The sequence below is a fragment of the Ornithorhynchus anatinus genome, chromosome 18 (genome assembly GCF_004115215.2).
Source record: "Ornithorhynchus anatinus isolate Pmale09 chromosome 18, mOrnAna1.pri.v4, whole genome shotgun sequence".
Taxonomy (NCBI): domain Eukaryota; kingdom Metazoa; phylum Chordata; class Mammalia; order Monotremata; family Ornithorhynchidae; genus Ornithorhynchus; species Ornithorhynchus anatinus.
This window is the reverse complement of record NC_041745.1, coordinates 3,104,363-3,117,533: the sequence shown is the minus strand read 5'-3', so window position 1 is coordinate 3,117,533 and position 13,171 is coordinate 3,104,363. Positions and strand designations below refer to the sequence as shown.

At 57.7% G+C, this 13,171-nt stretch overlaps 1 protein-coding gene across 2 annotated transcripts in view; it reads left to right on the top strand.

Annotated features, from left to right (window-relative positions):
* Nucleotides 1-13,171, top strand: part of RNF220 (ring finger protein 220) — a 165,533-nt gene that overhangs the window by 107,198 nt on the left and 45,164 nt on the right. The window lies entirely within an intron of this gene.

The window sequence follows — 13,171 nt, the reverse complement described above, 5'->3', positions numbered from 1 at the left end:
AGTTGAACTGTTCTTGGCAAAGAGGACAAACAACCGGCGGTCCTCCAAAATCTGGAGCTCCGCGTCCCGTAACCGGAGGCCCGCGAATCTCCACCAGCTAGACCCCCACCAGACCCCCCCAACCATCTCACTGCCCCATCCTAAAATGCCCCACCTCGAGCTGTCCCGTGGCCCCAGGACCCAGTGGAGCCCCAGCTGCCCCACCTGGCATAGCGGGAGCCTGGCGGGTACAAGGGTGGTCAGCGGACAAGGCCCCGCAGAGGGTTTCAGATGCCCCCCTCCCTTCTCTCCCAGCCTCTCTCTCCTCCCCCGCTTCCTCCATCCTCCCTCCTTCCTTCTCCACCCCCCCTCCCGCCGCCCCAGCCCCAGCCGAGGCCCGGACAAGCCGAACCAGCCCCACACCTTCATTTCTCAGGTCACTGCTTGGCTAATGGTCTATTAATTTGCTCAATTGTCCCCTGTGGGGCAAACTCAATTTCTGCCAGGGACTCTTCCCGAACTGACGACAGCGTGATTGATTGGACGAACAGCTGTCAGCGCCTGCTCCTAATTCCTCGCACTCGCCAAGATGCCCCCCATCCCTTCCCCACGCTCCCACGCGGACGCGCACACACACACACACACACCACCCCACGCACACACACACGAACACCAATCTCCCGCTCCATGCCCAAGTATCTGTCGCCAGCAATGAAAAATGACAGAAATATTTAAGGACAAATAAGGTTTCCAAACCCAATTTAAAATGATTACAGGAGGCTACAGATGGGGCCAATCTGATGCGCGGCAGCAAATCAAATCGAATTTCCTTATCGGTGTATTATTTTAGGGCGTTATCTGGCACAATAATGCAGTTATAAATTCAATTTCAGCGGCGAGCTTCCAGTGTTTACTGTCTCCTGTTTGCCGGGAAAAGGTAAACATGCATGGGCTGACGAAAATTAATTTCTTGACGGAAACGGGGGGCTTTGGGATGGGGGAAAGGGGAGCACACCAGCCGGGAGAGAAGACCCCCTTCCCCCCCGAGGGAGGAAACTTGTGTGGGAGTCAGACTCTGCCTCCGGTCCCCCGGGAGGTGCCCCCTTTCCTCCCGCCGGGCCTCAGGGTCATCCGGCCGGCCTCAATGGGGGTGGTCGCGCTGACCTCGGGCAAGGATTGGGGGCCGACGTTGCTTCCAGGACCTTCCCTTCAGTGCTTTCTGCTGGCAGGTGGCTCCCTAGCTGTACCAGGCCCCTCCCTGGGCCAGGGGACCCCAGGCAGTAGCCAAAGCCCACACCACCACCTCGTTCCCTGCGCCAGAGGGAGTGACCGGCAGCGGCGGCTGCCAAGGGAAAGTTGAAGGTCTCCCATTAATTCCAGACTAAAAATGACAAATTCATCTTCTACGACAATTAAATGAAGTCGGTAATTGATGCTAATTGATCTTCAGAGGAGAGGGCTCTTATTCTGTCTCTAGATTCTCCCCTTTGCCTCAGCAGTTTTCGCTCCGCTGCCCTCTCTCCCCCATCCCCCTGCCTCCCCCGCCCCGACCCGCCACGCTCCCCCACTCTTCTCTTCTCTCTCCTTCTCTGTCATCCTCTCTCCTCCCTCTCCATGCCAGCTCTCCATTCTGCCCCCCTCCCCAGCACGTTCCCTCCCTCCGTCACGGTGGGCATCCGTGGCGGTAGCCCACTCTTGCGGTTCGGGACCGGACCCGGCCGTCGGCTGGGAGTGTCACCGGCGGGGGTTACCCCCGCTCCAGCAGGCCACGTCGCCAGCATCTGCTACCTCCCCGGGTGCCCTCCCCCATCAAAAAGGAGCCTTGCCCGTCTGCCCTGCTTGGAGGGGGTTGTGGGATGGATGGAAGGAGGGGGCGGGAATTCTAGCTCCTTCCTCCCTCCCTGAGCGGCAGCAGGTAACTGACTGCCCATGTTAGTGACACAGAATTTATTGCCTACAGCTGTGTAGACTTCCACTTAATTTTTATAAGCCAGCAGGGGGTAAAGCACACTTGAATTTACTCTACTTAAAATATTACAATGTTAGCACTTTTGCTAGATGGGAGGAGAACGGTGGGGAGCGAGCGTACGGGTGTGTATCCCGTCTTTGGGAGGTGGTTGGTTTTTTTTTTTTTGTTCTGTTATTTTAATGAGGGCCCTTTTATCCGGAGCCAATACGTCAAAGTCAAATTAAGGTTTAGCCCCCAGCAGCCTGGATCTCGTTGCCCGCAGGGCAGGGTGGCTCGAAATGTGCAGTTAATAATGATAATAACTTGTGGTATTTGTTAAGCGCTGTACAACTTGCTGGGGTGGATACAAGCAAATCGGGTTGGACACAGACCCTGTCCCACATGTGGCTCACCGTCTCAATCCCCCTTTTCCAGATGAGGTAAATGAGGCACAAAGAAGTGAAGGGACTCGCCCAAGGTCACACAGCAGACAAGTGGAGGAGACAGGATTAGAACCCATGACCTTCTGACCCCCAGGCCCGTGCTCTATCCACTGTGCCATGCTGCTTGTTCCTGTAAGCCCTGTAATAATATTAATAATTATGGTAAGCCCATATCCCATTCCAGAAGAGCAGGAACAGAGGACCCAATCAGTTTGAGAAGCGGCGTGGCTCAGTGGAAAGAGCCCGGGCTTCGGAGTCAGAGGTCATGGGTTCTAACGTCGGCTCCGCCACTTCTCAGCTGTGTCATTTTGGGCAAGTCACTTAACCTCTCTGTGCCTCAGGTACCTCATCTGGAAAATGGGGATTAAGACTGTGAGCCCCACGTGGGACAACCTGATTACCTTGTATCCCCCCCAGTGCTTAGAACGGTGCTTTGCACATAGTAAGGACTTAACAAATGCCATTATTATTATTATTATTTAAGTCTGTAGGGGATCCTGATGTCACTTCCCGTCCTGGGAGCAGGGCTCCGGGCTAGGAGGGGCCGGGACCCAGCTCTGCTTTCGGAGCCTGGTAAGGGGAAGGTAGCAACTGGGCCAGGCACTGGGTGAAGCGATGATGTCCAGGCCCCGTCAGTGTTTGCCTAAGATGGAGTCACCAGAACCCCTCACCACCATGGCCCTGGTGCTGTGGGCCCCAAATCGGGCAGATCTCCGGCCTCCCGCTCCGCGGGGCCATGCCGCCACAGCCGGGCCCGCTAGGAGCCCCCATACCGCTTCCGAGAGCCCCCAGAACCAGTTGCCGAGTCCAGGCCGGGGGACGTCACGTTGAGGGGTGGGAATCAGTCAGATGCCAGTGGCCGTGGGCCTGTGAGGGCAACCCCTGGGCAAGTAGGCAGACTGGCACCTGTCAAAACCCAAGGGGGGGTCCCCAGACCGGCCCGGGACCCCACACAGCAACCCGGGGTGGAAGAGGAGACGGTTACAGGGCTTACAGGAACAGGAAACTGAGGACCGGCCAGAGAACACAAATTAGCAAACCCCGCATCTCTGCCGCGGCAGCCCGGGTCCCCTCCCCTCCCAGCCGCCGCCGTGGACGTAGAGTTCTATTAATCCTGACAAACGATGACGTACAGACGTGTAATGCAAACTGATTCATCATACATTCAAATCCGCCGCGGAGGAACGGAGGGAGGGCAGAGCTAGACAAGTGTATTACACGGATAATGTATTTGACGTATTAATAAAACCAGCCGCATTGCTCCATCTCGAGGAATGGGGAATGCCAATATACAATGACAGATCACATATTGATGGGATCCAGATGTTTTGAATCATAGTCTTGGGGCCTTTTTCATATTGACTCGAGGTAAAAAATGCCGCCTGTCAGCACATCGGCGAGTCCCACCCGCCCCGCGCCCGGCCCGCGGGTCTTCCCGGGGCCGTCCCCCAGCCGTCGGCCAGTAGTCCGGAGCCACGTCCGGTGATGGGACCGTTGGTCCAGCCTCTGTCCCGGGAACCAATCGGGCCGCCGCCCCCACGCCTGCCCTGATCCGCTGAAAACAAATAATCGTAATCAAGACCTGGGCCGAGCACGGGATTGGAGTCAGAGGACGTGGGTTCTAATCCCGGCTCCACCACTTATCTGCTGTGTGACCTGGGGCAAATCGCTTCACTTCTCTGTGCCTCGGTTCCCTTTTCTGTAAAAGGGGGATTAAGACTGTGAGCACCATGTGGGACAGGAACTGTGTCCACCCTAATTACCTTGTATCCACCCCAGCGCTTAGAACACTGCTTGGCACATAGGAAGCACTTAACATATGCAATAATTAATATTATAATCTGCTCATCAGTTCTGACTCAGAGGGTCCGTGCCAGCTCCCCCTCCCCTCATTCCGGTGGCGGGGGGATCTTCAGGGTCCAGGCAGACTGATGCCGCCTGTCCAGAGCTCCTCTCTTGGTTCTTTTGGGTCCCGGGGGTTTCAATCTGCCAACATTCCCATTTCGGATTTCTCCTGAAGATGGACAGGCAGCAGGGTCCCGTTTTACAGATGGAAGGACTGAGGCTGGTGCTCCTTGATGGAGCTCAGTCCGTCGGACCCCAGTCTTCCGATGGGCTCTCGGGGAGCAGAGGGTGGGGATAGGAAGGCAGTGGGTCCTGGGTGGGGGCGGTGGAGGCTGCAAGGAGGCCCATGGCGCGGAAATGGGTCTGGCCCAGTGGGTGACCGGGGAGAGGCCAGGAATGACAGAGCAGACCATTCCTGCGCAGGGAGAGGCGATGCGCTTTCGCTCATTAAATACAGTGATAAAATATTAATAGTGATTGTCCCTCTCGTTTGGGTAATTATCCTTGGGAAGAAGGAGCTATAGCAGCAGGCGTTAATGGATTCCCAGCAGCGGGGTTCGCTCCAGTGCTGGCGGAGGGCGGGGCGGGATGGTGTGAGTGTGTGTAATTGCGTGTGTAATTGTGTGCCCGCGCGGGACCGGCTTTGAGTGTGCGCGCGTGTCTGTGTTTGTGTGTCCGGGATTATGGTTGAGGGAGAGCGACCTTGAGAGAGAGGGAGAAAAAGGGAGAGAGAGAATGTGTGTGTGTTTGTGTGGGTGTGGGTGTAATTATGTGCTCGGCCCAGACCAGCTTTGATTGTGTACAGGTGTCTATGTTTGTGTGTTTGGGATAATAGGTCAGAGAGAGCGACCTTGAGAGAGAGAGAGAGAGTGTGTGTGTTTGTGTGTAGTTGTGTACCTGTGTGGGACCAGCCTAGGTGTCTGTGTGCCCTGTGTTACAGGTATGAGAGAGAGATTGTGTGTGTGTGTGTGTGTATGCATGTGTTTGCTGGGGGCTGGGGGTGCGTTGGCAGAGTTTGACGGGCATTGGACCCATTCATTCATTTGATCATATTTAGGGAGCGCTTACTGTGTGCAGAGCACTGTACTAAGCCCTTGGGAAATACAAATGGGCAACAAATAGAGCCAATCCCTACCCAACAACGGGCTAACAGTCTAGAAGGGAGAGACAGACAACAAAACAAAACAAGTAAACAGGCATCAACAGGTTCTAGTCCCTGGGGCTAGTTCCCCTCCCCAGCATTACATATGCCGAGGCTCTGCTGAGCTCATTTCATCCCTCCCCCTGTCTCTGGTCAGGCCTACAGAGTACATTTTGTGGGGCGGTCAGTACTGTTTTGTCCCCTGGAAACCTTCTCCGTCAATCTTGCTTTCCAGGACCGTGCAGCGCGGTACCAGGAAGTCCTTCCCTCGAGCTAATCCGCTTCCTTACTGCTGCAGTTTAAGCTTTGATGGGTGCGGAGTGGGATGGGGTGGGATTAGAGCTCATCGGGGCCACTGACGAGAAGAGGACTGGCCGGAGGCTCTCCCCATCCCCGGAGGAGTGTGAGGGAGGCCACGTCCAGTGGGGATTCCTCCCCGCTCAGCCACCACGTCTCCATCCTTCCAGCCCCTGCCCCACCCCAGTCCTGTCCACGGTGGCCCACCCCCGTGTCCCCTGTGCCCACCTTTACCATTCCCCTGCCCCCCCCCACCTTCCGCATCCCCCTGCCCCACTCCTCCTCCCCAACCCTCCACGGCCACCATCCCAGCCCTCCCTCCTCGTCCCGCAGCGTGGCCTCCTCCCAGCTGGCCTCCGTGGGCCTCGGGCCCTGGGGGCCGGGCAGATGTTGGGAAGCCGACGGCAGCGGTGACGACAGATGGAGCCGGGCAGATGTTGGCCATCTCGGTGCTGATGGCGTCGCTTGGGGGTCCCCGGCCCTCCCGCTCCCGGCGGCTGGGGCGAGGCCAAGCCCGGGCCACAGGCTTTCTCTGGGCACGACCCCCACCCGGGGCTGGGGTCTCCGCCGGCTGCTCCACCCCTGCCCTAGGGCTGGCGGCGCCCCACCCTGCCCCCCTTACCCACCTCCCACAACTGCTGCTGTAGAATCTCCCCAAACCCGGGCGTCTCTGTGGTTATTCAGTGGTTCCACTTTTCTTCCTCTTCCCTCCCCGCCTCTGCCCCCAGGAATTCACACACAAGCACACACGGAGGAGAAGGAGAAGGGAGAGTTTTTCCCAGATTTGGGATAGATTGGGCAGGGGGATGGACACGGTGATCCCTGTCTGGTCCCTGCAGGGCAGTGGGTCAGTATCACCATTTGGGAGTGTGCGAAGGAGTCAGTTGGTCTCATCGACCTCTCTGAGTGGATGCCGCCGTGCTGGGGTGACGAGAGGAAATCAGGGCCCAAGGAAAGGTAGAAACCGGCAGGACGGAGCTCGGGAAGTTCACGGACCAGGGACCCGCTGGGACGGAGCTGACCTCCACCCGAAGCCCTGACTGAAAATGATTCCCTGGTCAGAGGGGATCTGCCTTGTCCTTCCGTGGGGTTGGGAGGCCCAGGGAGATGTTGATGGAAAAGGGCCTTGAACTGCCAGATAAGGAGTCTAAGGACATCCAAGGGGGCGTAGCCCTTGGCTAGATTTCCTTGTGTCCCTGGAGGTCGGAAGGAGGGCCGAGTGCCCAAGATGGGATAAGAAGGAGAAGAATAGTAATAGCTATTACTATTAATATTGCCGGTGCGTAAGCGTGGACTCTGTGCCAAGCCGCATGCTACGCACTGGGGGAGTTATAAGCAAGATCAGATCCGGTCCCTGCCCATCCAGGGCCCCCATTCTAAGAGAGAGGGAGGGAGGCCATGTATCCCCATTTTACAGATGAGGAAACTGAGGCCCAAAGAGGTTGAGACTCGCCCCGGGTCACCCAGGGGATAGGGTCAGGACTCGTGGCAGCTAGGACGTGCCGCCGAGGGGGCGGGATGATGCGGGGACTCCCCACCCACCCCCGGCACCCCAGCAGAGCGGCCCCGGGGTGGGAACGGGGGCGTTGGGGGGGCGGCGCAGGAGGAAGAGAAACGGAGATGACAGGCGTCGCCGCCGGAGATGCCGGGGACGAGTCGTGATGCATGCAGATGGTCCGACGGCGGAATGAGCCGATCCATCTTTGCGTGGGGGAAGGGGGGCCCACCGGGCCCCGGCCGCCCCCTCCCCGCCTCCCCCTCCCCCCCGGCCTCCCGCTCAATCAGATGCTGTCAGACCCCCGGCCGCCTGGCATTTTGGTGAAGAATCTCTCCGCTAAAAATTGTTGTCAGGCCCATTTCCTCGTTATCAGGCCCGGCGCCTTGGTAGCGTCCGGGGATTAGCGTGGCGCGGACGGCAGCTCCGTTCCCGCTGCAGCCGGCCCGGCCCGGCCCGGCCCCCGCCGCCGCCGCCTCCGCCTCACCTGCCCCATCCATCATCTTTAACGCTGACAGCGCCGAGCGCCCAGGAAAATGGCTCTCGCGGCCACCCGGGCGGACGCCGTCCGTCAGAGCGGAGATGGGCCGGCGGGGAGGGGACCCTGCGGGGAGGCCGGGGGAGTCGGACCCGGGGGGCGGGAGGGAGGTGAGTTACCTGGGGGCAGGTGTCGCCGGCCTAGGCCTCCGAAGGCCCCAGCATAAGGCCGGCGGTCTCCGCAGGGGGCTGCCCTCCTTAGGTGTGGGCATGGTGCCCCACCTCCTTGATGAAATGGTGTTCCTGCCCTTGGGGTCCCTCAGAGAAGGCCAGGACCTGGGCTATGCTAGCCCAGGGGATGCAGCAGCTGGCCAGGGATAGCAGTGCAGGAGAGCAGGGAGGCAGGAACCAGGAAAGCCCGCGGGTAGCTGGTCAGCAGGGAGCCCCGAGGTCCTCGCTGACCACTCTTGGGTGAATTCCCAGTGGAGCAGTGTGCCCCAGGCCCAGGGGAGGCTGTGGGTCGGGGGAGAGGGAAGGGCAGCGGGGAGGAAGGGGAGGTTGGGGGTTTTCGAGTCTGGGCCCAGTCTCCTCTGAGACCCCCAGCCCCCTCCCACCATCCCCCCGCCACCCGCCTCAGTTCCCACCCCTTGGCCGAGAGAGGCTCCTGGCTTTGGGGCTTAGAGCTGCTGGAGCCGATTCAAGGTCTGGCCTTCCTTCTGTGTGACCTCGGGCATGTCACTTTAACTCCCCTGAGCCTCAGTTTCTTTATCTGTGAAATGGGCATTTAACAGCCATTCTCCCTCCCCTTTTAGTCCGTGAGTCCTTCGTGGTATAGGGATTGTCTATCATACGGGGCTTAGTGGAAAGCACAGGGTTGGGAGCGGATGCACAGGCAGAGGATGTGGGTTCTAATCCAGGCTCTGCCATTTGTCTGCTGTGTGATCTTGGGCAAGCCATTTAACTTCTCCGCCTCCATTACCTCGTCTGTGAAATGAGGATTAAGACTGTGAGCCCCATGTGGGACAACTTGATTACCTTGTATCTACCCCAGTGCTTAAAACAGTGCTTAGCATATAGTAAGCACTTAACAAATGCCATAATTATCATTGTTATTATTATCGTATCTCGTGGCCATAACATGTATCTATGTGGCTGGCACATAGGAAGTGTTTGGGGTTTTTTTGGTTTTTTTCCTATGGTATTTGTTCATTCAGTCAATCGATTTTATTGAGCAATTGTTCTGTGCAGAGCACTGTACTCAGCACTCCGAAAGTACAGTTCAGCAACAAATAGAGACAATCCTTGCCCCCAATGGGCTCACAGTCTAGAAGATAACTGTGGTATTTGTTAAGCGCTTACTATATGCCAGGCACTATATTAAGCGCTAGCATGGTTACAAGCAAATGGAGCTGGACGCAGTCCCTGTCCCACATGGGGCTCACAGTCTCAATGCCCATTTTACAGATGAGGGAACTGAGCCACAGAGAAATGAAAGGACTTGCCTAAGGTCACCCAGCAGACTAGTGACAGAGTCGGGATTAGAATCCATGACCTTCTGACTCCCAGGCCTGGGCTCTAGCCACTAAGCCATGCCGCTTCTCCATTTATTAAGTGCTTACTGTGTGTCAAGCAGTATTCTAAATTAGATCCAAGTCAATCAGGTGGGACACAGACCCTGCCCCGTATGGGGCTCACAGTCTAAGCAGGAAGGAGAGCAGGTATTGAATCCCCATTTTACAGATGAGGCAGCTGAAGCACAGAGAAGTGAAGTGACTTACCCAAGGTCTCACCACAGACGATGGCAGAGCCGGGATTAGAACCCAGGTGCCCTGACTCCCAAGTCCGAGCTCTTCCCGTTAGCCACGTTGCTTCTCAAGGGCTTAGCGAATACCGCAAGTATTGTTGTTATTTGTAGAATTATCATTATTATCATTAGAGAGAGAGAGCTGACCAAGAGCTCCTCAGGCCTGGCTGTTACCCACCACCCCTGCAGCTTCTGTCTGCCTTGGTGGTCCCCCTGGGGACCACCTTCCCTCCTCTTAGGCCCCGGCCCCCCATCTTAGAGTCTCCCCCATTTTGGTCTCTCCCCAGCCTGGCCTGGCCTATCTGAGCCTCTTTTACAGCCCCATTTTTATCACCTCTTTAATGCCTCGGGTCAGAAGCTTTAGAGTTGTATTCTGGGAATTATGCAAACGAGGAGCCGATCCCGGGGCCAAACTATGGATTTTACCATTAAACCCTGGTTGGACTCCTAGTCATCGCAGTAAAACCTGAGTAACTATTACAGATCCCAATATAAAATTATGGAGGGGCACGGGAGCCCACCGCGCTGGGCGGCCCAAGGGGTGCGGGTGGGGAAGAAGAGGGGGAGGCAGGAGAAGGGGGGTCCATGGGTAAGAACGGGGGTCTGCCATAGTCCTCTGCTGCACCCGGGGCAGCTTCCTGTGCCTTGAGCCTCTCTCCGTCCCTCTCTCAGCTGCAGGATGCAGGGAGTGGGTGATGGTGGAGGGAGAGTCCCAGAGAAGTGAGTGTCCGGTCCTGGGCAGAGGTCAGGGCGAGAGCTGTCCTTCAGGAGTTGGGCCCCCCCAGTAGCCCCCATCCTCCCGCTCCCGGGGGCCTCCCTGCAGGCCAGCCAGCTTGGATCCCAGATCCAGCCCCTTCCCCTGGGATGGGCTCCAGTGAGCAGCTGCCCGCCCGGTCCTGCCGGGGCTGGGAGATGGGATGGGCCGGGGGCGATGACTGACGGGGCTCATCAGGGACCCCGGCCTCATTTCGAGAAGCTGCATGGCCTTGTGATAGAGCACTAATCTGGGAGGCGGGAGATCTGGGTTCTAATTCCAGCTCCACCATGTGTCTGCCGTGTGACCTTAGGCAAGTCAGTTGACTTCTCTGTTCCTCAGTTACCCCAACTGTAAAACGGGGATTAAGATTGTGAGCCCCATGTGGAGCAGGGACTGTGTCCCATCTGATTTGCTTGAATCCACCCCAGTACCTAGAACAATGCCTGACACATAGTAAGCGCTTAAAAAATACCGCTCTAATTTCAGGAGCTCCCCCAGGGGCCTGTGTGTGTGATGTACTCATGTAAGACATTCATATATATGTGTATGTTTTAATGTTGGCGCGTAGGCTCGAGTGCGAGATGTGTATGGTGGGCGTGAGGGTGTGTGGGTCTGCGTGTGAGAGGTTGAGAGCTGGAGATGTCCTTGTTATCCTTTGTGTTTCAGGTCAGTAAGCCAGGCAGGTTTTCGGAGACGAAGGGAATATGTAGGCCCTGGGAAAAGCGGGAGTTCGGGTATGGCGTCATGGCCCCTGCCAGCTGCCCGTGGCCCTGGACTGGTCAGCGGCCAAGGGGGCCGGAGCCTGCTCAGCTCCAGATCCGTCCTCTCTCTCTCTCCCCGGATGCCCTCCCCTGCCCTGCCCCTCGCCAGCCACCGCCGCCACGCGTCCAGGGTGGGCCGAGGGGGATGAGGGAGGGTGCGAGGCAGCCCGGCCGATCCAGTGATTAAACAAAGGGATTCAGCACAACACGTAAAATTAAGCGATCAAGAGTTGATTACAGAGAGCATTGATTGTATACTGACGGATTAAAGTCGGGCGTGCCGGCGTGCCCGCCGTCCTCGCCGCGGAGAGGTTCGGGGGGCGGCCGGACCAGGCCGGCAGATCCCCCTGCTCCCCCGCGGCCCCCAGGCTGGGCCTACCGAGCGGCCGTGGAATTATAATCGATTATCCATTTCTCAAAGTCACTTAGGGGCCCGGCGCTTGCCCGCTCTCGCGTCGGGCCGGCGAATCGGCATTGGGTATGCGGTGACATGTGCCGGCACCGGGGACGGGGGACGCGGCGCTGACCCCGGAGCGGCGCGCTGATGAATCTATTTTCTTGGAGGAAATAGTTTTGACAGTTCAATATCTGTGTTTTCGATATGCGCCCCCAGAGCGGGGCTGGGGGTTGGGGGGAGGAGCCGGAGCTGGGGGTGGGGGGAGCGAGGAGGAGCAGGGTGCAGGGGGAGGGGGAGAGCTCCATCCCGTCGGCCTTTGGGATTCTAGGCAGGTCGGTAGATCACCCTGAACGCAGGCAGCCGCCCTCCCGGTCAAGGACGAGGGCCTTGGCTCGATGATGGCGGTGGGGAAAGGAGAGGCGTTTGTCTGGGGTGCGGGTCTCTTCCCTGGGGGGCACTGGATTCCCAGGAGGGCCAGCAGTAGGGGCAGTGGGGGAGCGGCAGATTTATCTTGGTGGTCCCGAGCCCCTTTAGACTGTAAACTCGTTACGGGCAGGGAACGTGTCTGCTAATTCTGTTCTATCGCTGTATTGAGAAGCAGCGTGGTGTCATGGATAGAGCAGTGGGTGGGAGTCAGAAGGCCGTGGATTCTAATCCTGTCTCCACCACTTGTCTGCTGTGTGACCTTGGGCAAGTCACTTCACTTCTCTGTGCCTCAGTTGCCTCATCTGTAAAATGAGGATTGAGACTGTGCCCCTCATGTGGTACATTTGTGTGAATTCACACATTCGTATGTGAATTGGCCTTTCCAAATGCTTAAAACAGTGCTCTGCACAGAGTAAGCGCTCAATAAATAGGAATGAATGAATGAATGAATGAATGACAGGGACTGGATCCAGCCCAATTTGCTCGTATTCCCCTAAATGCCTGAAACATAGTAAGCACTTAACAAATGCTATTATTATTATTATTATGCTATCCCAAACTCGCAGTACAGTGCTCTGTACATAGGAAGCGCTCAATAAATCCCAATAAATCCCAGCCTTCCTGGGACTGACCACCCATAGTCTGGCGGCGAGTGGGCAGCGAGGGGCGACCTCCGGCCGGGGGTCTCCGAGGCACTCCTGCAGTGGCCACCCCAGGGGGCCGCGCCAACAGGCCACTCTGGCCCCCTCGCCGGGAGCCCGAAGGGGTCCGGATGGCGTGGCACGATGAAAGTCGGACTTCAGGAAGGCACCGGTGCCCTCCGGACGTGCCACGGACAAGCCTCGGGCCCTCCCCTGCCTCTCCCCGACCCCTCGACCTGGAAGCGGCGCTGAGGAGACACGGAGGCCGTGCTGAGAGAGGAGGCGGAGGCCAGAGAGGAGAACCACGAGGTGCGGAAGCCAACTTCCTCCCTCCTCTCCTTGTGTGGGTCCCTCTCTCGCCCTGTCCCCCCTTCCTCTCCCTCCCTGTCTCCCTCCCTCCCTCTCTTTTAGAGGCCCGTGTCTCTCATTGAGAATTCATTGTCTTGTCAGCCTCTAGTTAGCTGCCGTGCGTGTGAATCATAAATTACCCCGACCGGCCGGCCGCGGCTCTGCCTCGGCACAGACACCGAAATCGCACTCCATCACCGTCTCTCTGGCTTTTAGTGGTATTGATCAGTGCGGGGGGCCCCTGCTCCCCTCCACCCCCCTTCATTTTAACCCAGCCCGTTAAGTGCAGTATCTTATTTTGCACGGGGACAAATGAAAAGAATATTAGCGAGAGCCGAAACAGATCTCCTTTTTATCTCTCCGCTCCTTCTTCGTCGGATCCCTGGGAGCCCGCGGCCCGTACGGGCTGACA